The following is a 24,728-nucleotide window of genomic DNA, read 5'->3' as shown; positions in this document are numbered from 1 at the left end:
AAAAAACAAGGAGAAATAAAGTTATTTCTCCACGTTATGCCTCCTCTCCTTGGAAGTAGGAAATGCCACTGCAACGCCGATGAAACACCTCCCAAGCGCAGAGTAAGGCAAAGCAGTGATTTGTGCTGCCTTGTCTTACTCCATATCTATAAGGCCATTCAAAGCCAGCAGAGTGGCTTTGTGTGGCTTCATAAAAATGATTTTGTATTATGTGTCGCTTGACCGACACAAAAATTGACGCCGTGGCTGCTCAAGGGGTTCGTTAATTGCCCCAAAGTGTGCTCTCTCTCTAAATTTGTCAGCGTAGCAGCGGGTAGACATCCTACTTATTACTTGAGCCATGACCAGGTTAAGGTGTATTGCGATAAAGGTTTACCTTGGCTGTAGTGCTTCACACAGCAGTTATTGATTGGCAGAAGGGTGGACTTTTCCCCATCCCTCCGCTCCGCGCCAGGTCAGCTGAGACCTTTGCTCCTGAAGAAGGAGCACCTCGTGATTGCTGAGTAATCTTGGTGAAGCGGTGAGAGGGGCTGATGCTCGCTGGAAATGCCACAGGATAGCCGGCTATAAAGACTGTCAGCACCGCCTACATATTGGCTCTCTGGAGATTGTGGAAAGGTCCTTTCTTCAATCTGATGGGCAAGGTGGGCAGGTGTGACTGATGATGGGATTCCGTGACTGAGCCATAAAGTGACATGGAATGAATCAGCCACGGGGCTCCAAGTCCACAGAGTGAACGGGTCACATCCGCCGAATTAAAATGAAGCCTGTGGTTTCAGTTTTTCCTTTTTTTCTTTACATATACACGCAGAATGGAACACGTTTCTTCACCTGTATGCATTTATTTTAAAAACGGAAAAAACGGACAGAAGGATTTCTCATGAGACATTCTCCGAGCTCTCATTCCAGTTTGTCAGTCCGATGGCTGCGCATATTGACCAGTGCTTAATTTGTAAAAAACCTAGTGCAGGGGCTCTCGAAAGGAGGACACTAGAGCTCGCACCATTTGTTGCCCCTGGCAGCACTGCCAATCACAGCACCAACAGACTACTAATCATCACTCTCTTAAAAGTGTGCCCATTCATACTATTACAGGCCCCCAAAGCTATAAGAATGGCTTTCGAGGCAAATACTAATAATTGTAAATTGAAATGGCAATAATAAACAGAAGTTGTTGTGCTCGCACCTAAATTGCCAGACCCCACTACCATGTGGCAGACAGTCATAAGCCACGGTGCTGGCAATTAAGTGCTGGTGCTGAGCACCGGAAAGCACCAGCACAAATTAAGCCCTGAGTATGACAGGATGGGCACTTAGAAAGGGGCACACCTTAGTAATGAAACTCAAACAGCAGCAGAAGTGCACCTCTATGTATTATGTGCCCGTATAGATCTCTTTTTGTATTCTATGCATATGGCTGTTATAATACTAAAACCTGGCAAACACTGAAGTCTCAGTGAACATTAATTAGTTAAAAAACGTGGACATATACTGACTGTAACTTCATCATTTGACTTAACAAAATAAATGTGGATTAAACCTGTTGGGGGGGGGGGCTGGTTAAAATCCATGACAAGCATTTTGACAGAAGTGAATTTAAGAAGAAGCAAATGCAGAGAGTCTTCGTGTTTGGTCAGCTGTGATGGACTGAGGACGACTCATTGAAACCCTGCCCAATGATGTCATTACTAGCAGGCACATGTATTACCTCCTCCTACATGTTTTAAATTTTTTTTTTTTTCCCACATCTAATTGCATTTGGATTCAACTGGGCTATTGTTGTTAGAAACCATTGTTTTTCAGTCTAGGCATCACTATGCACCGGTAATGAGAAAATGACAGCACTAATCACCTGTAATAACTTACTACAGTTGAGCTGTGGTGTCACAGTGCTTCTCCCTAAGACATTAGATGGTGTAAATCATAACTTTCTAAGCAGATCGCCGAATATTACTTAAATGATTAAAGTGAAGAATGTCCTCGGTTGCCTAAGTCTCTCCTCTCCTGGGAAATCCATTCATTCGGCAATAAGAGGTCAATCTAGATTGCCCTAGTGTTTTTCATGACCCCCGCAAAAGTTCCCAAGTATGCCTCATCATACCCCACTCATCTGTGCATGGGTACACAAAGCCTTATAAGCCACCAACAATGGAGTCTTTACAGTTATTTACAAGGAACCATATCTCTGCAGCCACCCGCATGGCAGCTGGTATACCTACCAGGCAGTGATGGAACACACATTACCAAATGAAGTGATTGCTTTATGAATCTATGCCCTATTAAGCTGTTATAGCCTTCTGAACAAGCATAAAGAAACATTCAAAAGATTTGATTTACTCAGAAGTACTTTTTTATTTGATTGAAGCCTGTCAGGTGGACGTTGTAGGGTAAAAAATATAATGCAAGTGTAGGAACAAGCAGAAACAGTCAGTTATGTGTTTTCACAAACCTTTTCTGATCCCATCCCTACCCGATATATAAAATCAGAGAGGTATCTCTGTGAAAATCAGGAGTACACCAAGGGACCACCTCCGAAATTGATGGGGATTAGTGGCTGGGATCTCTCTATCTGAAAATATTTCCTCACGGAGACAAAAGATAAATATGTTTTAAAGTGTTAAATTTGCAAATGTACGCTTTGAACATTTCCACACAAGAAGGAGTTTAGACAGAATATCAGACACAGAAATATTGTGGGACAAAATATTGTGTCACGGATATTGAGAACAACAATATTGTGATGGTAAGTTCCTATGGGTTAGCAAAGTTTTACTATATATAACTAGAAATGTACTTGATCACATATATACCTTCAAGGGGCAAAGATGTGGAGTTAAGAATAGTACATCTATACTTACCTATTTGCATTTACCTTCTACCTTAATTTGGTCCTCAATTAAAAAAAAAATCATACAATATTATGTCCCCGCAATATTTCTGTTTCCAATATTCTGTCAGTGATACTGCAGGAAGATATTTTCTTATAGTCATGAGTGGAATTTACAAAATAATTTTAGGAGTGCTTTTGAGGACTTGTGACTACTACAGTTTATAAACTGCACTCCTGGACTCTTTTCAAAATAAAAAAAAAGTAGGAAATGTACTTCAAACCTTGGAGGAAACCTAAAGAACCACTGCTGGAAAGCAGATTCTGACCTGTGAGAAACCCTATCTGTTTGCTTTATCGCAGCTGGTTTTTTGGACCTCTGCAGAGAGGAATCCTCCCTAATGGAGTCTCAGCTGCTTTAAGCTTCTGTGGAAAATGACTTCAGTGCTCACTTTTTAAAATAAAGTCAGCTCCGGCAAAGCTGGGGTAAGAGACTGCCTGTTGATCACCCTTCCTGATTGCCTGATGAAAGTTGACTCCTCTCAGTAGCCCCAGTGCTACACTGTGCAGAATAGCATATGTGAGGTGTGTAAAATGTCTCGTTAAAAGTGTTGCATCTTGGAGTCAAAACCACCTTTGACAATCTTGCAGCTTGTGATTGAAGTTGAAGATTAATACTAAAGAAGTCAGCAAGGCACCAAAACTTCTCCTGACAACAGGAAATAAAAAAAGAGGCAAGCAATTATCCCTAGTGTAGAATTCCAAACGATACAACTGTTAGAAGTTACAACCCGGGAAAAATATTAGCGAGGGAGCAAAGCATGCGACAAAAAATAAGGGAACAAATGAGTTGCGACATATCTTACTTTCGTAATTGCCTACCTTATATATGATTCCAACAGGAACTGGCATCACAAGAAAAAGCTCAAATTCATCTTAGATAGGGAACCTCAAATGACGCCCTATGTTTACACCATGTTGTGAATGGCTGGTCACAAGCCTTGTCCACTCCACTTTCCAAAAGTTATAGCAGTTGTTTGATAAACCAGGAAGCCCGACTTTGACATTGTTTGCTCTATACTGAATTACAGAGTCCTGTGGCCTTACCTTATGAGTGGTGCTATAAGCAGCCCGTTGAGCACCCCTTCAGGTAACCGCATGCATGGAGAAGGCTGAGTAGTCTAGGCGAGAAGGCTGAGTAGTCTAGGGGAGCAGATGCTCAGCCATGCTCTGAGCATAGTCTTGGAACAAGCTGCCTGGCAGCATGTGGAGAGCCTTTTCCCTTCTTGAACAAATTTGCTCTCTAGTAAGTTCTTCAAATTGCTCTCAGCAAAGATGTAACAGAAGTGCAGGCTGCGCGAGGAAGACTTTTGCCTCACTCAGCCTGGCATCTATGCACAGAAAGCACTGCGGCAGATGAGACCGAGAATAAATTGGTTATGGCTTGCTAAATGCTTGCCTGCCAAGTCCTTATAATTTAATTGGTCATTCAAGAACAAATGTCCCATTTCTGTTTGTCTGAAGTATAACATTTGTAGTGTTTACATACTTTTACACTTAGGATAAAGTATGCTAAACCTTAACTTTTGACTGGCATGAGGTAGCAAAATCATTCCGACGTCTTCCCCTATCAATTTCTGAGTCGCAAACGGAGGTGCAAAATTAATTTTACTCTACGTTTATGTACTTTTAAAGTTGTGTATATTTTCTTGAGCCTGCCTTAATGGAATTCATGCTTTGAACTACACTGTTGGGTCAGTTAATAACTCTGTTGGACAGGTGGCACTTGAAAGCTCCCACTGGAATAATAGACCCATTCTCGGATATTGTCTTTCTCCTGGCAGAGCAAGGGGCAGAGAGGAAACCTCTATAAGGTTCTCATTGACAAGCAATGGCAGCATGTTTCCACCTGGGACAAAAGGGAGGGCATACATGCCATTGACTGCAGTCACCTCAAAGGTTTTTCTTTGAAGGAAGAAACCAGACTTGTCTGGGCAGAGACTGACTCAGAGGGAGCAGTCTGTCCCAATATCCCTTCAAGCTGCCATTTTGATTCTACCCAGAATACTCTGCAAGGATGTTGGACAGCTTGTGGGCTGCTCCCTGGATATGCCAGTCAGGGACTGAGAGGAGATGTGAAATCTTTAGAATGGGTACGGACCCCTTCCTTCCGGAAAATCTCTACTCTCATTTGTAAACTCCTGCACAGGGTAGAACTTAAGAGAATAAGTGAACCAACAGTGGCAAGGAGCAATACCAGCTTACTGATGAATCCCTGTATAGCAGGTGTTAGACCCGGCATCATTGGTGTGAGTCTCCCTTCCATTTTGTCGGATTGCCTCCTCTGTTTTTGATATGTTTTTGCTGGTTAGATGCTTTGGGCACTGTGCCACTGCTTTTCAGTGCCACAGTGCAAGTTCTCCCTATGTTATATTGTTATACTAATTAGTGACTCCATGATTGGGTTATTTGATTTACTTGTCAGACCCTAGTTCAGTGCACCATGTGTGCCCAGGGCTTGTAAATCAATGCTGCTGGTGGGCGTGTAGCACTGGTTGTGCCACCTACAGTAGCAGCTTGTAAAGTGTGTCTCAGGCCTGCCATTGCAGAGCCTATGTGCAGTCTAGTACTGCCATTTCGACTTGGCCAGTCCACCCACTTGCCAGTCCCTAAACCTTCCCTTTTCTTCATATCAGACACCCCTACGGTAGGCACAAGGGCAGGGTGCATTGTAAGGATAAGGTAGGACATGCCCTGGTGTGTGGCATGTTCTAGTAGTGAATTACAGCCATTTGTTGTTTTACACTATTGCAAGGCTCCCTGTTCTCCATAGGCCAGAATGGGCAGGTAGATTATTACATTTTATAATCCTAACTGACCCAGTGAACATGGTAGAAATTCAAATTTATTATGCCTGAACTCAGCATGATAAAATTATTCTTTAAGGGAAGTTGGTTTTAACATTCTGTGTTTGAAAATACCACTTTTAGAAAGTAGGTATTTTCTTGCCTAACTATCCAAGCCTGCCTCTGCTAGGTTGTGTATTGAGTATCTGGAGTTTGAGTGACATGGCAGGGGGATTCCAGGAGACAGGAGGAGTCAGCCCAGTGGTGAATGGAGAGATCTGCATCTAGATAGGAGGGATGAGTTGCACCTTGCACCTGAGTAGGGCTCCACAATGCTGGCTCCACCTCCTGTGGTGTGTCTGATGTCTCTGCCCTGCACTGTGAAAGGAGAGTAGGAATCATGTCAACAGAGTGCTCCAGGACTGTGCCTTCCCTCCACATTGCTGGCTCCACCTCCTGTGGGGCGTCTGAAGTTTCTGCCATGCACTGTGAAAGGAGAGAAGGAGGATTCACGTCAACAGAGTGCCCCAGAACTGATTTGGACTAGGAAAAGGCCACCCTGCCTTCAGAGAACAAAGAGAAATGGAATATAAATATTGGGACCCAGACCCAGGAACTTTAGATCACTTCTGGGAACAAGTTGAACCTTTTGCCAAGGCGAAGAACCATGGAAGCTGCAGGAATTTGGACTGACCCTCTGCCAGTGTGCTGTTTGCTGGGTTGACCTGCAGTGGTTTCTGTATTGCCAAGGAAAGGAGAAGGAATTTTAAAAGAACTTTCATCATCTTACATAATATTTCTCCAAGGGCTTGACTTTGTGCTTGCCTCCTTCTGAAGTCTCAGGGACAAAATACTTCACCACCAGCTCCCCTCTGAATTTCCTTGCTGGAAATTCTATCTGCAGAAGCCTGTGAGTCGCTGGGAGCTGGAAGTGCGACGCAACGAGAAGAAGCATGTCGACGCCGCAGCTGTAGTCGTCGCATCGCTGGAGAAGTGTGCCTCCGCCGCATCTCCCCAGAAGCTTGTCTTCATCGCAGCTGTCTCCTGTTGCATCACCGGAGAAGCACGAGGCCATCAAGAGGGTTGCCATCGCATCACCGGAGAAGCGTGTCGCAGGGCATGTCGCGGCTCCAAAGTACAGAGTCGTTTCAAGGCTGCCAGGGCGTGTACGCATCGTCTTCGCATAGCCGCATCAAGGGCGCCATCTTATCGCATCGCACCGGGATTGTTGCATCACGGCGCCATCTTGCGCATCGCAACCGGACTGCAGGCCGAGAATCTATGCGTCACCTCCGCTCCGGTAAGGATCAAGACGCATCACCTACTCTGCGCAAGCATTTAGGCGCGACGCACCGTCTCCCCCGAAGCATGGAACCGACACATCTCCTTCTCTGTGAGCCTTTTGTTTATTTTGCGTTACGCATCCAGGTACTTTTGTGAGAACTGTGTCGCATTTATCACCAACTTGAACTAAGTAACTTCTACCATCTTTAAGTCAATCTTAAGTACAGTATTGTGGATTTTTGTTGTTTGTGGTCTTGTGTTAAGTCTATATAAAGAATACTTACTTTTAAAAAACCTTTGTGGTGTCCATCTGAATTGTTTTCACTGTATTACTGTGTGTATTTACAAATGCTTAACACAGTGCCTCTGAGATAAGCCTGTCTGCTCGTGCCAAGCTACCAAGGGAGTGAGCAGGGGTTATCTAGGAGTGTAATCCCCTTATCCTGACTTAGAAGCAAGGGGTTCAGTGACTAAATTTTGAGGGACATAATATAGAATGCCCAAAATATCGACTCCAAAATATCGAAGTACAGAATATAGAATCCCTATCTACAAACAGGTAAGTACTAAAATATCGAATCCAAAATATAGATTGTTAAAATATAGTTAACTAAAATATTGGATTTTTTAAATGTATGAATAATAATATAAGAGTAATTAAATATTAAAAACAATTAAATAAAACATACTTAAAATAATGTAAAAAAGCTTAAAATGTAAAAATAATGTAATGTAAAAAAAAGTAGAGATTTTGTTGGATAGTGGGAGGGTAAATATTACTATTGCCACTCCAGTGAGTGCAACAGTAGGGAAAACGTTGGATAGCATAGGGGCAAAAATTACTATGCCCACTCCAAGGAGTGCAACAGGAGGGAAAGCGTTGGATAATGGGCAGGTAAAAATTACTATTCCCACTCCAGAGAATGCAACATTAGGGAAAGCATTGGATAGCAGGAGGGTAAAAATTACTATTCCCTCGCCACTGAGTCACAGAGTAGGGATAGCGTTTTATAGCGTAGGGGTAAAAATTACTATTCCCACTCCAGTGAGTGCAACAGTAGGGAAAACGTTGGATAGCCTAGGGGTAAAAATTACTATTCCCACTCCAAAGAGTGCAACAGCAGGGAAAATGTTGGATAGTGTAGGGGTAAAAATTTGTATTCACACTCCAAAGAGTGCAACTGTAGGGAAAGCGTTGAATGGCGGGAGGGTAAAAATTACTATTCCCACTCCAGTGAGTGCAACAGTAGGGAAAACGTTGGATAGCGTAGGGGATAAAATTACTATTCTCAATCCAAAGAGTACAACAGTAGGGAAGGTGTTAGATAGCGGGAGGGTAAAAATTACTAATCCCACTCCAGAGAGTGCAACAGTAGGGAAAGCATTGGATAGCGGGAGGGTAAAAATTACTATACCCACTCCAGAGAGTGCAACAGTAGGGAAAGCGTTGAATGACATAGGGGTAAAAATTGCTATTACCACTCCTGAGAGTGCAACAGTAGGGAAAGTAATGATTTAATATTAAAATAAGATTAAATTAATTATCAATACCAATAAAAAATAATTAACAATCAATAAAAATTAATTACCAATAAAAAACATTAATGACCAATTAATAAATAATTATCAATACATATACATACAAATAAATATTTACTTTATTACAATTAAATTACTTCCCACCCTATTCCCTTATAAACCCACAACCTGCTCCACATAATAAAAATACAATTAACATAATTATCAAGTAATCAATTAATAAAAACGAATTACCAATTAATACAAATCAATTACCAATTAATACAAATTAATTACCAATTAATACAAATTAATTAACAAGTAATAATTAATTACTAATCAATTATTTATCAATACATATAGATAAAAATTTATATTTAATTTGCTATAATTAAATTACTTCCCATCCTATTCCCCTATAAACCCACAATCCACTACTGAATTAAAATACACTCAAATTAAATTCAATAACATTCATTACTTTATAAAAATTAAACACACATTACAAAAAAAATACATATTTTAACACATATACTACTATACATTTTTGATATTATGGAAATCAATATTTTAAATTTGATATTATGGAAATCGATATTTCCTACCCCAAGTTCGATATTCTCACTAAATATATTTTGCTGATTTGATATTCTGTCCTATCTATATTTTGGAGTCGATATTCTGGCCTGTCTATATTTTGGATTCTACATTTTGGTCGTTCACCGAAGCAAGGGTCCCTATTTGGACAAAGGTGTATACCATTGCCAACTAGAGACCCCCAGTTCTAACAGCAGGCTACTCCAACGAGTCGCTCGTGAGCTACTCGTAGCTCTCCAGCTACCTATAAGTAGCTCTCCTGTGTGCAGCCCAACCTACTAGATTAGAAGTGTTTGCTTAGTTGAAAAAAAATATATAAATATATCAAAATTGAAAACCATGCATTAGAGACATAAATGTGTGAATTTTCAGGATTAAAAGGTTGATGCGTGCCTCCACTGGAATCGCTTAATTATAAGTGGGAGGCGGATATAGGGAAAGAAATCCCTGAGACAGTCTGGGCGCAGCTGCTGCGCCGAGCTTGGAAGAGCACGCGCAATGCGCGATTTCAATTAGTTCATTTTTATATCCTCCACCGGGCATATTTGACCCAGGGGAAGATAAAAAAATACTTTGCGGCGGATTCCGCAGCTTGCCCCAGATGTAAGGCGGTTGGGGTGGAGATCGACCACATGCTGTGGGCGTGCCCTGGATTAGGCCTTTACTGGGGGAAAGTAGGAGACACACTCAAAGCAGTGTATGTATGTATGTGGGATACTTGTAGAGCGCACTGTTACTCTACCCGAGTGTCCTGGCGCTGTAGACCGCTGGGGAACCCGTCCTGGTTTTCCCTGTGAGATGGTCCCTTTCTGGGTATCTCCAGGGTGAAACCAGGCATCCCCGGCGTCTGTGGGGGGCCGTTGTAGAGATGAGGCAAGCTTAATGCCCAGAGTTACCGAGTGTGTTCCCTGGTTAGAGTAGGCACTGAGGCGAGAATTATCAAGTCCGTTGACCCTGGTCCAAGACCCTGCCGCGTCGGGAATTGAACCCTGGTCCCAGGCCGTTCTCTGCTTACAGGTCTGCCGCCTCTAACCGGTGAGCCACACCTCTCCACTGACAGAGCGCGAACTACAATTCGACATGGCTGTAGGGCTCCTGCATTGGTTTCCGCATACCCCTAAAAATAAGGTTACGAGCAAATTTATTGATATGGGACTTATCCTGGCGAAGCGCGAAATCACACGACATTGGAAATCACAGACGGGCCCAGCAGATACTAAATGGCGACATGAGTTCCTTAAATGGGCGGGTGGCGAGAGCACATTGAGGTTTCAAATGGCACGGCGCTTGCAGAACGACAAGGCTCTAGAAACAGCGCAGGCGTGGGAGGCTCTGGTGCAAACATTACGGGACTATGATGTAGGTCAGGACCGTGAGGATAAACACTATAACCGGACTGTACCCCTAAGGCACGACAGGTACATTGCATAACATTCCAACTGACAACGTCCATGCTTCAGACCCACGACGACTGTCCTGTTACACGCACCGATGGCGGGGATGGGAGGGGGGGGGGAGTTGAGTTTAAAGTCTGTATCCAACTTGCACATTACGAATGCATGGATAAGATCGGCCTAGCAGGCTAGGGTCCAGATGGCCAGGTCATCGTGGATGCCACCCCCTAGCACTTCTTTGAGTGGACTGGATAAAGCATGATTGTGGGGAGGGGGGCAATGTTATTATCGATGTATGCTTTGTGACAAAACTAATTAAAAATAAAAATTAATAGGTTGATGCCTGGAGAAAAACAGTTGAATTTCTAATTGAATTTCCAGTTGAATTTCTAATACAACAGTTCCATTCATTGACTTCGGTATCAATAAACATTATTTCAGCTCCAACATATCATTCAGGCTGAATGTGTGCTTTATAAATATATGTTATGTTATATTATATTTAAATCTAATCTTTGAGTTCTAAATCATCCAATGTTGCAGAGGTGTATTAATACCTTGTTGCATTGCAGCTATGGCTGCTCTGTATTACTTATGTAGAGGAGTTCGAAATTGCTAAAACTTAGTTTTACCTTACTGCTGGCAAACCTGCCTGATGCACTGATGTGATCATTGCTGATAATCTTGGGTGAGTGGCCACTAATGTAATCTCGCTTAATGTGGTCACTATTACAATAGCATAAACATTTGTAGTTTTTACTACAGGAAAGCTTGGAGGCCCATGCTGCATGGAGTCTGTCGGACCCACTCTGAACTTGTATCCTAGCACGTTTTTTGGACTCCATCTCCAGAGCTAGTGAAACAAGCATCGAAGCTCCTTCTCTGGGACAGTAGAGAGTGGACTTGCAAGACCCCTGAAGTAAGGGAGCTCCAATGGACTGGTAAAAATGAAAAAAGTTACAGGCAGCTGCCACATCTAAGAAACTAAAGTAAGTTGAACACATGCGCAAGACGGCCTGAAAATTACACACAAAATAATTTGCATATCTCCTGTTTGGTGTTCCCAGAGGAATAAGTAACACAACAAAATATTTTACGCGGTTTAGCGAGCTGTCAGGAGCAGCATTGGTCCCCTGTAGGGCCCATCATATCTTTGTTTTGTGAAAGATACATCTGAAGTCTGCAAAGTCTGCAAGGTCAAAGCATTTGTGATTTTTGGGTCTCATTAAGTATTCCTAGGACTGAACATTTGTGATGCTTTCTTTGGAGTGTGGCGGATCCATTGAGTTTCTAAGTTCTGATAGCTTGCCAGATCACTTATTTCAAAGGTAGAACTAATGACTTTCATTGAAACTTTGCCTTGTTTTGCAGAGTTTTTTGTTGATAGTATGTTAAAGACTATTTATGTATGGCTTTCTAATGGTGAAAGACAAAATATGCTTATATTTGTGACATTGTTATTGTTGAATGCACATGCTACAAAGCTAATATGCTTGTTTTGTTATAAGTATTTACCACATAGTTTGCTATATGGTTTGGTTTTTGTGTTAGGGCAGAGTAATAGCATACTAACCTTTAACGGTTTCGAAGACATATGGGGTCTAATCTGCATTTAGGTTAATTGTTTACTTCTATTAATGTGTACTCCCTGTTGGTCTATTAGTTTTTCTCATGCCATTTTCAGGTTTTTGTATTTTTGTGCGTAGTATTTAGTTTTGTGTGCATTTAAGTACTTCTTTGTAAAGAAAAAAAACACTGACTTGTTGATTAGTTGAGTGTTAATTGTTGTTCAGATTTTCTAGCCTGCAGCACCTTCCTCAGTAAGCTTCGGGCTGCTCTGCCTCTCTACCCTGAAAGTCAAGTGCTAAAAGTGGTTCTGTACAGGAGCACCAGGACACCAGAAGCTAGGGACCCCAGTTACCACAATCGGGCCAGCTAATTTATGAATGCCCTGGGATCCTTCAACCTATATTTCACACAACTACATTTCAGACTAATCTGGTGAATTTGGTTACGATTTATATTGAGAGCAGGGGTTGCATAAATCACAATTAGATACCTAAGTTTGGAATAAGGGTAAAAAGTCATAAGCAAAACACTATAGGGAAAAGGTGCTTTTAGCAATACTATTAGCTTGAATAAATATGGTCTAATCTTGTGCCTTATATGACGAGATAAGAAAAATGTGTGCACAATAGTAAGTACAAATGATTATTCTCAACAATAAATGAAACATGTTGTTACACATTCCCTGAGGTGTTTATGGATTATAGATAAGGAACTGCTAGGGTTTTGGTGGTGGTATGAGGGCATAGGTAGGGGTAGACGTATTAGGGTATGGGTAGTGTAATTAAGGCTTAGGTAGGGGTAGAGGTGCTAGTAAGTACAATTCTGTTTATTTGGACTATCGTGCAAATACATATGGCCATTAAAACAATTCTATATTTAAAATAGACTTTAAAACATTTCTGAGCTTCCAATTGTGAATCTATACCATACTTAAGAAAAACTGGTTTTAGATATTGGTGCCTTATTCACAATAAGAGAGGACAATATAATAATAAATTAACATTATTGCATTTTATACCTAAACTGCAACAGCAGAGACCTTATTTCCCTTTTCCTAGCCTTCTGCATCTCCACGAATGCATACAAGGGGTTAAAATCATATCTAAATTTAACAAACATTGGCAAGGCAGATAGGTCTCGCCTAAACAAGATCTGTTGGTTTTGTCAATATTTTTAAGCCGTGTTGTACAACAGAGTGGCTGCTGCGCAGCATGGATGATAGTGAAAGAAAAAAATGATATGATGGGGTCAACACTGGTGGTCTCACCTAGGCAGCGCATGCGCTGTCTCCCCTCGAGACATAACTGTATTCAGGATATGGGCATGAAGCTCCATCCACTTTCCGCCCAACTTTTCAATTGGCTTCTGTCACTGTCTTTTGTAAATGGTGGCTTTTCATTGGTCAAAAGGCTTAGTAGTCCCTCCTTAGTACCACTTGTTCTCTTCTTGTAACCTCCCATGAGGACACCCCCTGTTACATGTGTTGATACTCAGTACGTTTTAAGTACAGCCTCCAAGCACTATTTTCTTAAATGACTTTCTCCTGCCTGCTGTTGCAGGCGGGACACGCTCTCCTGTAATGCTTTTTTTAATGTACCCAGCGTGGCATGCATCGACTGGAATAATGGCGACTGCATCTTTCTTTTGGTATTTGCGGTGGCGAAAGCAGCTGCATGCCTTTTTCTGTTTAATTACATTTGTTACAATGGCAGCACCCGTGCTTTTGCTTTAAACATCTTGAGCTAAAACGCTAGTCCCGCGATTGTTTAAAAAAGAAAGAAATGGAAAATAATGTGCAGTTTTTTCTATTTCTTTACTTTTAAAGCAATCGATGCACCCATGCCTTAGCTTGAGATGCTTAAAGCTAAAGCGTGAGTGCTGCAATTACTTTGGAATGCAATAGCTCTCACATTACTGAAAGTCTGACTATTGGCATTGCATTATTATTAGCAATGCCAATAGCTCAAACTTTCAGTAATGCAAGACCTTTTGCATAGCAAATGCTTGTTTTCTCTCAGCCATGTTACTAAAAAAACATTGACAAAGCTAAATAGTTCTCATGTATGCAAGAGCATTTTGGCTTTGTCACTGTTTGTATGTTGTTGCATAGTGGGATGGGAGAGGCAAGCAACACGGAACAGGATGGGAGGGTAGTTTATAGGAGGGCAGAAAAGGATGGACAGTGAGAGAAGAGCAGGATAGGCAAGATAAGGGAGTGGGAAGGTGGGGGTGGACGTGCAAGAAATACTATGGGTGGCGGTAGGTGGGGAGGGAGCAAGCTACACCATGGACAGTAGGACGGGGCAGAGATCAAGTACCATAACAGATGAGGGTGGAAGGGGGACAGTACAAACACCAACTGAGGGTGGGAGGGAGCAAGCCAAACCCTGGACAGCGGGAGGAGGGTGGATGTGCTACGGGGCAGACGTGGATGCAGAGCGGGGTAGGCATACTGCAAACACATGCCCTACCATGGTGTGCAAAATGGAAAATAGAAAAGTACCTCCAGTGCGCACAGCCAGTTGAGAGACACTGCTGCAGATAGGAAGCTACACTTGGTTCATGCCACAGGGAACATACAAGCACAGGAAGAGAAAGTTAAAGCAAGAGGTGCTGACCAATGAGAAGCAAGGACATGAAAGTGACGTTGAGTGGTAAGTAATGGGCGTGCTGTAAGCCCTTTTTCATCTTTTTCTTACATATTTAGAACTTCTTTAGATATCTTGCAAGTGACAGCACATGTGTTGTCTCAGGTGAGCCCTAAAAATAGCATGGCTCATCTCTGGATTAGGCAAAAAGGTAATATAAGATACACCGAATCTGCTATCCATGATGGCGTACATGATATTTGAGATTCTGTAGTAGGGGATCTCTGTGTATAGTCATAATCTAGTGAATAGTCCCGCCCATGTGCGTGGACCCCAGAGCAATCAAAAATAATCTCTTATAGTGTCAGAAAATGCAGAAATGCATAGACACTTAAAAGAGAATTTAAAGACAGATAATGCAGCCTAAAAAGGCTACACTGTCCAGTACTTCAACTAGAAATTCCACCATAAAATCCACAAAACAGCAAAAGCCTGTACAGATTTCCCTTGCTTTACCAGCAAAATCCCTCAGGAATGATAGAGAGAAGAACCTGGACAGACAAGCCCCATAGGCTGCCATTATGTGGCTCAGAACAGGATACTGTGCCATTAAGAGAACTTTCCAGAACATCACAGTATCCCAGAATGCCCTGCAGGTCCCAGTTACTTTCAGTTCTTTTTTCCGGCTCCTGCAAGCAGGACCCTGGAGCATTGAGCTCTCCCTTTTTAGGGTTTATTAGTGTTTTTTCATTGACAAATTCGTTTTAAGTACTTTCAAAGTACTTGGTGACTTTTCTTCTTGGTGTTTGCACTCTTTTTCTGTCGAATATGCCTTCTTTATTCGACAAATGCCCTGAGTGCTCCAGGAAGATGGCTAAGTCAGACCCTCATGAGGTGTGTATCCTCTGCCTGCCCTCTTCCCATGTTCCAGAGGAGTGTGAGATCTGTAAAGGCTTCTCTGGCAGGATCCTGAAGGACAGGATGAAGATCAGACTTCAGGGCCTCGAGGAAAGGAGGCTAAAGGCTCAAGGTGGGTCTGCTGGGGCTTCATCTGCCCATGCTGTGGCCTCTGGGGGGCTCCCCAGGGGCAGGAAGTCCAGCAAACGTCCTTTATCTCCGTCTGGGTCGGTGGCTCCGACCACGACGTCGAGAGGACGGTCCACGGCCAGTTCCCGGTCTCCCCAGGGCTCTGGGACGAGAAAACGTCGCCCGTCGACGTCGAGGAGCTTACACCGGCCGCTGTCGAACCCAGTGACGATTTCATCGTCGTCGCCGTCGACGTCGAGTGGACGGCGTCGACGGGCCTGGCGTCGGCGCTCGCCGTCGAGGCGGCACCGCCGTTCGCCGTCCGGGTCGAGGACATTGGCGTCGAGGGGATCCTCTTCGTCGAGGCCGCCGTCGAAGCGGAAGAGATCGCCGGCGAAGAAGAGGTCGACGTCCAGGTGATCGAGGTCGCCGTCGAGGCAGTCGAAGAGGTCGCCGTCGAGGCGGTCGAAGAGGTTGCCGTTGCGGCGATCGAGGTCGACGTTGAGGCGCAAGCACTCGCCGTCGAGGCATAGAGGATCGTCTATCTGGTCGGGATCGACGTCGAGGCATAGAAGCCGGTCGACGCTGAGGCATGTAAAACGGTCGACGCCGAAGGGTCGCTCGACGTCGAGGGAGATTCGCTCGACGTCTGGACACCGTTCTTCGAAGTCAAGGGGTCGTGAGGACAGACCGAGGACTGTGGGGGGCTCCCCTCAGTCCGGAAAGGATGGTGGGTCACCGGGATCGGTGTACTCGGAGGTGTATACCCCGAAGAAGTCTATTACTCCTCCTCCTCCTTTGCCCAGGGGTCCTCCGCCGAGGGCTCCGACTCCTCCGCCGCTGCCTCCTCTACCTCCCCTTCCATCGGGACCACGGGCCCCTGTGCCTGTCACGCCTCCTCCTCCGGTTCCACCGAGATCGGTGTCATTGCCCAGGCTTCCGACACCCCCAAAGAAGACTCCTAAATCAAAGGATCCTCCTAAGCCCAAGACGTCCATCCCGGGGAAGCCGGCAGACCGTCCCAGACCCAGGAGGTCGAGGTCTCGCTCAAGGAAGAGAGACAAATCTAGGAGCAGACACAGGTCCTCCACTAGATCCAGACATCGCCATAGGAGGCATAGGTCCAGGTCCCGTTCCACCTCTAGGACCAGGTCGTATTCACCTACATTGTCGGATTCACCGGAGACGCGGGTGTCTCCGATCGATGACATTGGTACGTTCCAGGAGGTTCTCCTGAGGGGGGCTGCGAAGTTGGGGATCACGGTGACGGCTCCTACACCTACGACGTCCGTGATCTTCGAGACTTTGCACAAGAAGCACCTGTCTCGCCCTCTGCTGCCTTTGGTGCCAGGACTGGTTGAGCCTGCGGAACAACTCTTCCTTACGCCAGCGGTGATGAAAGCTGCTCCCTCCAGGCTTCTCAAGAAGTACAGGGCTCCCGAATCGGATCCGGCCTTCCTACGGATGGATCCAGTGCCCGATTCGGTGATTGTGACGGCGGCTAGGAAACTACATGCTACCTCCCCGTCCTCCACCGTGCCTCCGGATAAGGAGAGCCGCTGGATTGATTCGGCTGGAAGGAAGGCGTGTGGGACGTCTTCCACGACGATGAAGGCCTCCAGCGACTCGGCGTTGCTGGGGCGGTACGACCGTGCGCTGTGGGATTCCATGGAACGGTTCGCGGATCTTGTCCCGCGTGACAGGAAAGAGGACTTCATGGAAATCGTCCAGGAAGGGATGCTGGTCTCGAACCAGGCTATCAGCGCTGCGGCGGACATTTCCCTGTTGGCTGCGCATGGATACTGCCACGGTATCAATCAGCGACGCCATGCTTGGCTCCGACTTACGTCGCTCAAGCCTGAGGCGCAGCAGAGAGTGGCGAATCTGCCGTTTTCCGGCGAGACTTTATTCGGGAAACATGCAGATGACGAAATGGCCCGGATGAAGGCCGAAGCTGAAACCCTGATGGCTGTGGGCTTGGAGAAGCCCAAGGACAAGAAACCCTACCGCCAGTTCCAACGACGGTTCGGGTCGCAGGGTAGAGGCAGAGGACAGTCTTCTGGGCAACAGCAGCAGCAGCAACAACAGCAGCAATACAGAAGACCCTTCCAGAAACGTCAGAGGGGTAGAGGTGGACAGCAGTCCTCTACCACGAACAAGGGCCCGGCCGGGTCTCGACCCTGAGCGGTTACTTCCCCTTCATCCGTTACCCGCTCCGGTGGGGGGAAGCGTTCAATTTTTTCTGGCAGAGTGGAGAAAAATTACTCAGGACAAGTGGGTGCTGAATATTGTTTGCAATGGATACAGTCTTCGGTTCATCAGCCCTCCTCCATCGATTCCTCCGGTCAGCTCGCAGTACCAGCTACGAGAGCTGCAGGCGGAGGCCGATATCCTGTTAAGGAAAAGGGCGATAGAAGACGTACCTCTGTCTCAAAGTGGAAGAGGTCTGTACTCCCGGTTCTTTCTGGTCCGCAAGAAGGACAAGAACGAGTTCAGGCCCATTCTGAACTTGCGACAGGCAAACAAGTGGATTCGAAGAGAAAAGTTTCGCATGCTGTCGTTGCATCAGATCTACCCTCAGCTGCAACGAGGAGATTGGATGTGTGCTATAGACCTACAGGATGCATACTTCCATGTGCCCATTGCATGCAAACACAGGAAGTTTCTGCGATTTCAAGTCGGCACCAATCACTATCAGTACACGGTGCTTCCCTTCGGGCTGAAGTCGGCACCCAGGACATTCTCGAAATGCATGGCAGTGCTAGCGGCACACCTGAGGAAGAACAAGGTGTTTGTCTACCCGTACCTGGACGACTGGTTGATCAAGGCCTCCTCCTTCTCGGAAGCTCAAGCACACTTCCAGAAGACGTGCGTTCTGTTGAACAAGCTGGGGTTGCACATCAACATGTCCAAGTCTGTCCCGACTCCGGTCCAGTGCATCCAGTACTTGGGAGCCTCCATCGATACGCTGTCAGCAAGCGTGTCTCCTTCGGAGGAGAGACGTTTATCACTCCTTCGGAAGGCTCAGGCTCTTCTAGCCGCTCCATCTACAACAGTGAGGACGGTGTCGTCTCTACTGGGATCGATGGCTTCTTGCATCTTCCTGACGCCACATGCGCGGCTGCACATGAGACCGCTGCAGGAGTGCTTGGAGGATCAGTGGGACCAGAGGAGAGGATCTTGGGATGACAAGATATGACTATCGCTGCATGCTCTTCAGTCTCTGAAGTGGTGGTGTTCAGCGGAGAATCTCCTCAGAGGGGTTCCCTTCCACAAGGACATTCCCACTCAGACTATCGTGACGGATGCTTCTCTCCAGGGCTGGGGAGCGCACTCCGGAGACCTACAGATTCAAGGGACGTGGTCCCCGACGGAGTCCACGTACCACATCAATTTCCTGGAACTCAGAGCTGTTCACTTGGCACTGAAGGCTTTTCATCCGTCCTTTCAGACCAACTATCTGCTTGTTCAGACGGACAACACGACAACGATGTATTACCTCAACAAGCAGGGGGGCTCGAGATCACGCACTCTGTCACAGGAGGCGCAGGCGATCTGGCATTGGCTTCTGGCTCGAGGACTGTCGATCACAGCCACGCATCTGCCAGGTGTACAGAATGTTCAGGCAGACGAACTGAGCAGACTGATTCAGGAAAACCACGAATGGGTCTTAAACGACGAAGTACTAGGAGAAGTCTTCGCAAGGTGGGGAACGCCAGACGTAGATCTGTTCGCCACCGCCGAAAACAGCAAATGCCAAGACTTCGCCTCCAGGTACTACCAGCCAGGGACGCTGGGGAACGCGTTATGGATCAACTGGTCGAACAGCTTTCTGTACGCTTTTCCGCCCATTCCCCTGATTCCGACGGTTCTCATCAAGCTGTCCCAGTCCAGGGCGCGGATGATACTGATTGCCCCGGAATGGCCCAGACAGTGGTGGTTCACGGACCTGCTTCACCGGTCTCTCCTTCCTCACATGAAGCTGCCGTGCAGGCCGGACCTTCTCACGAAGTTCGGGGGGCGGATGGTGCACCCCAACCTCTCGTCTTTGAGTTTGCCGGCATGGCTCCTGAAATAGTGCAATACGGCCATCTGAATCTCCCTGAGGATTGTATGGACATACTGAAGGAGGCTAAGCGACCTTCCACTAGGACTTCTTATGCTTACAAGTGGAAGAGGTTTTGCATCTGGTGCAAGTCTAAGAACTATGACCCGACTACATGCAAGGAGGATGTCATCCTTCCATATCTGCTGCATCTGGCGCAGTCCGGCCTTAATGTTCATTCCATTAAGGTTCATCTGGCTGCTTTGACTGCCTACAGGAAATGCCCTTCACAGACTTCCTTCTTCCAGATCCCTGTGATCAAAGATTTTTGGAAGGCTTGAAGAAAGTGTTCCCTCCTGTCAGGCTTCCTTCGCCTTCGTGGGACTTGAATGTGGTGCTGTCCAGATTGATGAAGGAGCCTTTTGAACCTATTCATAAGGCTTCGTTGCAGCACCTGTCCTGGAAGGCGGCAGTCCTCGTGGCCATTACATCGGCCCGCAGGGTGAGTGAAATTCAGGCATTGTGTTGCCAAGAACCTTATACTGTGTTTCATGCTGTTAAGGTTGTTATGCGTACTCACCCTAAGTTCCTTCCCAAGGTTGTGTCTGATTTTCATATCAACCAGACTATAAATTTACCTACGTTCTTTCAGAATCCTTCATCTCCAGCGGAAAGGTCTTTGCATTCCCTGGATGTTAGGAGGGTGCTGAAATTTTATCTGGATAAAACCAAAGATATTCGTAGGTCAGACCAATTGTTCATCAATTATGGATCGGTCAGGACAGGTCTTGCTACCTCTGAACAGTCCATCTCTAGGTGGATTGTGTCCTGCATACAATTGTGTTACTACAAAGCTAATAAGACCTTAGGGGGCAAACCTAAGGCTCATTCCACCAGGGGCAAGGCTGCCACGACAGCATTGCTCCGTAATGTTCCCATTGCAGAAATCTGCAAGGCGGCCACTTGGAAGTCGGTCCATACCTTTGCTAAGCATTACTGCCTGGACACTGATGCCAGGGCAGACGCTCAGGTTGGGCAGGCTTCGCTGCGGAATTTGTTCGCACGATAGTGGTGTTATTTCTTCTTTCTCCACCGCCGCTTGGTGTGGGGATGGGCTTGCCATTCTATTCACTAGATTATGACTATACACAGAGATCCCCTACTACAGAAGGAGTAGTTTCTGTCCTGTAACTCCAGTTCTGTAGTAGGGGTATCTCTGTTATAGTCATAAGCGCCCGCCCTCCTCCCCGGTGGAGAGAGATATTCATGTACGGAATGCTACAGGTCTGGCGTGTTACGCCTTCAAAAAGAACTGAAAGTAACTGGGACCTGCAGGGCATTCTGGGATACTGTGATGTTCTGGAAAGTTCTCTTAAAGGCACAGTATCCTGTTCTGAGCCACATAATGGCAGCCTATGGGGCTTGTCTGTCCAGGTTCTTCTCTCTATCATTCCTGAGGGATTTTGCTGGTAAAGCAAGGGAAATCTGTACAGGCTTTTGCTGTTTTGTGGATTTTATGGTGGAATTTCTAGTTGAAGTACTGGACAGTGTAGCCTTTTTAGGCTGCAATATCTGTCTTTAAATTCTCTCTTAAGTGTCTATGCATTTCTGCATTTTCTGACACTATAAGAGATTATTTTAGATTGTTCCGGGGTCCACGCACATGGGCGGGACTATTCACTAGATTATGACTATAACAGAGATACCCCTACTACAGAACTGGAGTTACAGGACAGAAACTACTCCATTCTTCATATACAAGTACTTCAATCACTTATTTTCGATTCATATGCAACCGTGGATCAAAATAATTTTTTTAGATCAGATAGGTGGGGCTGCCTGATTAAGATGGTTAAGGATGACATAACTCCCATTTTGTCAAATTGCTTCCTTACCTCCTAGTCCCAATTACGTTCACTGTCTACTATTTCATGTAAACATATTTTTACTTGGGTGGTGGTCAAAAGCATATCCCAAAAATGTATTTCCAGGCCCTCATATTGATTTGCACTTTGCCAGCCTGGGCCATTGCAGACTTAGGTATTCCTAACAAATATTTCAAACACTAACTTTCTATTCTGTCCCACAAAAGGTTTCCACTAAGACCAAACGTTTCATGCCATATTAACTCAGTGGTTGCGTCATAGATTTGAAGGCAATTAACGCAAAGGTTAAAGATGGCTCACCAAAACCTTTCATAACTTTCCTAAGACCAGCAACTCTTTGTAAACATTGAGATTTATGGAGATCTATATTGCAGAGATATCCTTATATAGGCACTTGGAAATGCTGTTCCATAGTGGAATGTATTAATTCCACTATGGAACAGCATTTCCAAGTGCCTATATAAGGATATCTCTGCAATTCTTAGATACAAATAAACCATCTATAGTGCTTACATTGATGTAAAATCCCAAGATATTACTTTTTCCATATTTATACAAAATGTATTAGTTTCACATTATGTATTCAATGGATCTGAATTCCTTTGCAATCATATCTGAGTGATGTCCATTATTACTAAATTGTCATAACTGGTAGGTGGGTGTCTCCTAACTTCGGGGAATAGAAAGATATTAGAGTGCATGGTAAGTCTTCCAAAATTAGAGCACATAAAGTAGGGGCAGGTATGCATAATTCTTTCTATAAGGGAATTTTCCTAGTCAGGGTACCCTCCAGATCATCTCAACTTTTGCCCAGTTATTACTTTGATGATCTTTTAATATAAATAATAGCTTCTCTGGAATTTCCTTGGTCTTAATTTTACCCATGCAAAAACAACAAGGTGATGGATGGAATGCTTGAAGTAATCTCAGTTACGGGCAATTGATCGGGCTACATCCTAATCTATCGTTTTTAACCTGGCTGATGAGCCCTTATCCGAGTGTCATCTGTCCTAGGTTACTTCTATTCCAGTTCAGGTAGGACCCTGTTTGGCAGTTTGGGTTGCACTTTTGCTATGAGGAGCAGGGTCAAGACTGATTTCCATGTGGCTGGGTCCAAATTGAGGTGGCATGGTGGATGAAAGATGATGGATTGGGATGTGGCCAGTGGCTGAAATTAATTCAACCATTCCAATGATTTGCCTTGTTGCTGTTGCAGTTGATGTCCTAAGTGCAACGGGTATGCCCATGTGGGGGTCCCGTGCTCACTGTTCCACTGGATTCAAGCTATACCTGATGAGCCCTTATCAGGGTGAAACTGGTCCTAGGCTCTTTGTATTCTGGTTCAGGGAGGACTTGGCTTGGCAGTTCGAGCTAAACTGTTCCCAATAGGACCAGGGTCATGCTGAATTTGCATATGGCTGGGTCCAAACTGAGGTGGCATGTTGGACAAAAACCAATGTTATGGAATGTGGCCCAAGCAATTGCCAGTGGGTGAGATTAATTTAAGCATTCCAAACCATCACCTTGTTGTTGTTTTAATTTTTCTGATAGCAACTCACAACAGACCCAATCGAAAAGGAGCTTGGAAGTTGACAAACCCCAGAAAAGGTTCTCTATTGTTACTATTGTTCTTAGAAGCAAAGACCGAAGACAAAAACAAATGGTGTATTGTTGATTGGCCGGCTTTAACCCGTTGGCTGCTTCCGCTTTTTTGCGGCAGTGCGGCCGTTTTTAAAAACGGGCGCGGTCGCGTCGGCCATTGGCCGACGGCAGCACCAGCGAGGTAGTGCTGGCATCGGCCGATGGCCGACGGCAGCAGCCAACGGGCTAAAACTCCTTTGGGCCACTGGAATCTATTATTCCTAATCAGTCCAATCTTTCAAAGCAAAGAGCACATGTTTGCATTTATTAAATGATAGTTTTGGGGTTTGTTAAAATCTCCATTCTTAAAAACTAATTGTATCACTGCATCATTCCAACTATCGCAAAATAATCCCTAAGTGTAAACCATTTAAAAGCACGGGTAAACCTATTTTTTCACCTATTGATATTGACTTTTGTAACAACAGCAGGGGGCTAGTGGCACAGTATAAATACAGTTAAGAAAATGTCTTTTTTATTTAGAAATGTCTACAAACATGGACAGTATATATTCCTCAATTGGTGGATATGAATATCTATGGCAATACATTCCTTCCATGTGGATTACCCAGTATTCTTTTGAAACCATACATTAATCTGAAACCTGCTGTCAACCTATCCCTAGCTGCACAAATCTCAAAATCTTTCTAGTATCTTTGTAATTAATGATTACCCCTATTTCATCTCAACGTTCTTAATCAACTTCTTGAGAATGGCCACCTTAGAATCAAACCACCCTTTTCCTGTATTTACTACATTTTCCATTGTGGTTTTCTACGTGGTTGCTTTTCTTCACTGTAATTAATTGACAGTTGACCACTTCACTCATCGAATCAGAAGAATTATCCGAAGGCAAATTATTCTGGAGGCACAATACATTTTCAATTGTTTTTCTCCCACTCAAGTAGTCAAACAATTTGGGGAATCGATCATCAGGGGTATTGCTTTTTTAGTACCTACAGTTTGAGAATACGTTATCCTTTAAGAACAATGGTCACTGTCACCACATTGGAAAAGCTTTAAATAAGACAACAGATAGAAATACCAACCCTGTATAAATATATGCTCTATTGAGCATCTTTGAGAGTCATTACTAAACGTTTGGGCTCCCAGTATATAAGAGGTAAAGTGACTATTCAAACAAAACATTCCCTTGAACTGGAAGATTTTGTTTTACATTTCCTGTGCACATTTTGAACAAAGGCAGGGGAATTAGCTATGGGGATATTATATGTTGCTTGATACATATATTTATTTTCAGTCGCATCCTTTTGGATTAAGACAGAGATTAAAATCACCCATTATGATTAATGCGCTATTAAGATCTTGCCAGGCAAACAGGACAAGTCCTTGGTAAACTTTTGCAATTGACTTTGATTGTACTAGGTATCTAAAAAAGTTACATAAACATGTATCACTAATATACCCTTATTGGGTGATACATTTCTATATAGTTCCACTTTGGCAACCAAAAATATTCACATTTTATATTTAAACCATTCAAATA

General features: G+C 44.6%; 1 protein-coding gene across 2 annotated transcripts in view; it reads right to left on the bottom strand.

Moving 5' to 3' along the window:
• PDZK1 (PDZ domain containing 1) overlaps window positions 1–24,728 on the bottom strand; it is a 147,797-nt gene that overhangs the window by 95,636 nt on the left and 27,433 nt on the right. The window contains exon 1 of one of the 2 annotated variants that reach the window (XM_078656767.1): window positions 3,935–3,956. The exons of the other annotated variant lie outside the window; for it this stretch is intronic. The gene's annotated coding sequence lies outside the window, so the exon portion shown is untranslated. Of the gene's footprint in view, window positions 1–3,934; window positions 3,957–24,728 lie in introns of those variants that run through there. 2 annotated transcript variants of the gene reach the window in all.

This window comes from Lissotriton helveticus, chromosome 8 (assembly GCF_964261635.1).
Source record: "Lissotriton helveticus chromosome 8, aLisHel1.1, whole genome shotgun sequence".
Classification (NCBI taxonomy): domain Eukaryota; kingdom Metazoa; phylum Chordata; class Amphibia; order Caudata; family Salamandridae; genus Lissotriton; species Lissotriton helveticus.
Note: the sequence above shows the minus strand (reverse complement) of the source record. Positions and strands in the feature narration are given on the sequence as shown.